This window comes from Babylonia areolata, chromosome 27 (assembly GCF_041734735.1).
Source record: "Babylonia areolata isolate BAREFJ2019XMU chromosome 27, ASM4173473v1, whole genome shotgun sequence".
Taxonomy (NCBI): Eukaryota; Metazoa; Mollusca; class Gastropoda; order Neogastropoda; family Buccinidae; genus Babylonia; species Babylonia areolata.
This window is the reverse complement of record NC_134902.1, coordinates 18,667,875-18,670,048: the sequence shown is the minus strand read 5'-3', so window position 1 is coordinate 18,670,048 and position 2,174 is coordinate 18,667,875.

Genomic DNA, 2,174 nt, shown 5'->3' with positions numbered 1-2,174 from the left:
GAGGAAACCATCACAGAAGGGGCGCAGGGAGGGGGGTGGGGGGGTCAGGGGGGGGGGGTTACAAGGGGGACGGGAGGGGGTAGGTGGGGGGCCATCAGGAGAACCCCCACTCATGGCTGCATGCCTGTCAACACAAGAGGGAAAAAGCATTGGAATCATTATTGTGGTGGCGGTGGTAGGGGCGGATGAGGGAGAAGGGAAGAGCACCAGTAACAGCAGCAGCAACAGTAGTTGTGGTAGTAGTAGTGTTGTTTTTATCTTATTGCTTGCAGGCCTGTCAACAAGCAAAGAAAACTTTAATTGGTCAGTGGCAGTTGGTGGTCAGTGATGGTCGGTGGTCAGTGTATAGTGGTCAGTGGTGCTCAGCGTTAGTCAGTGGTCAATGGTGGACATTGGTAGTGGTCAGTGGTGGTCACTGGTCAGTGGTGGTCAGTGGTTAGCAGTGGTCAGTGCTGGTCAACAGTGGTCAGTAGTAGTCATCTGTGGTCAGTGATAGTCAGCAGTGGTCAGTGGTCTGCACTGGTCAGTGGTCAGCAGTAAAAAGCAACTTGGTAAGTGGTGGCCAACAGTGATCAGTAGTGGTTGGTTGTGGTCAGCATGGGTCAATGATCAGCAGTGGTCAGCAGTCACTGGTGGTCAATGGTAGGCAACAGTGGTCAGCAGTGGTCAGTTGTTGTCAGCAGTGTTCAGTGGGGGTTGGCAGTGGTTTGAGGTAGTAAGTGGTAAGTGGTGGTCAGTGATCAGCAGTGGTCAGTTTGCACTTGCAGTATAAAAAAAAATCAATTTATACATAAATAAATGAAAACTGCCAGGATGTCTTGATAATTCACAAATGATGATTGAAATAATGCAATCTGAAGGTTTTTATGTTGTGGTCAGAACTGGTCAGCAGTGGCATGTAATAATCAGTACCAACAACAGTCAATAGTCATCAGGTAATGGTCATTTCTTGCCAAGATGCCCCAATATTGCATACAAAGTGATGCAAGCCTAACTCTTATAGTGGTCAAGACATAATGCACAGATGTGACAACATAATGCAGTCTGAGCACTTTGGGACTGTGGTCAACAGCCATCAGCAGTGTCACAGTGGAGGAACACAGACCTGGGGCACACAGACCTCAGGCCGGGGGAACAATGACCCAGAAAACAACTCTGGAGGAACACAGACCAGAGGGTACATAGACCTGGGGAACTTGGGAAATTTGAGGGAACTGATACAGTGATAGACCTGGGAGAATACAAACCTGGGGGAGATCATTGAGCTGACTCCCACATAAACTTTAGACAAGCCTCTGGTGTTAACCACTTTTCAGTTTTTACCAAAAACTTCAATCATAATTATCTTTTTAATGAACGCAATAAAACTTCAATATAATAAACAGAAAAATCATATCTGAAGTATTCTAAAAGCGGACAAGTAACCATAGAAAAACAGGAGACACACACACACACACACACACACACACACACACACACACACACACACACACACACAAAGCCAGCGGACAATCAGCAAGCTTTAAAAAGTTTCAAGTTTGATCCAGACATAATGCTACACCACGTCTGCTTTATAACATTTTTAAAAAGGGCATTGGGAATGGGAGGTCCTTAAAAACACACAACATAATAAAAGCAACCAGAAAAAAAATAAACACGATTTTCCATGAAGAATACAGGTGAATGGATGGACAGAATAAAGAGAGAGACCACAAAAAAAAAGGGAAAAATCCAGACACACAGAGTGTTGGGTAGGCTTTTTCCTGTCACACACAGAGACTGTGTGACTGTGGACTCAGTGTTTCCTGTGTAATTTATGTGACCGCGGGCTGTTTGCTGGTAAAGGCCTTGTCCACTGTCCCAGCCTGAAAGAAAAACTTGTCCCCCTACCTGACCGTAGTCGTCGTGGCCATGACAGACAATTCCAGTTGATCACATCAAGGACCCAGTACAGAGCCGCAGCTTTTCTACCTTGAACCACGAAAGACTGGAACAATCTCCAACAAGGAACAGTGGAGGCCACAACACTTAGACACATTGGTGTCAAGGGTCTCCAAAACATCAGACTAGACCAATCCCCCTCCCCTCCCCCCCCCCACCCCCCAAATCCCACCCCCTCACTGTTTCATCCACTATCCCTCCTCCTGCCCCCCCCCCCTCCTCCCCCCTCTCCC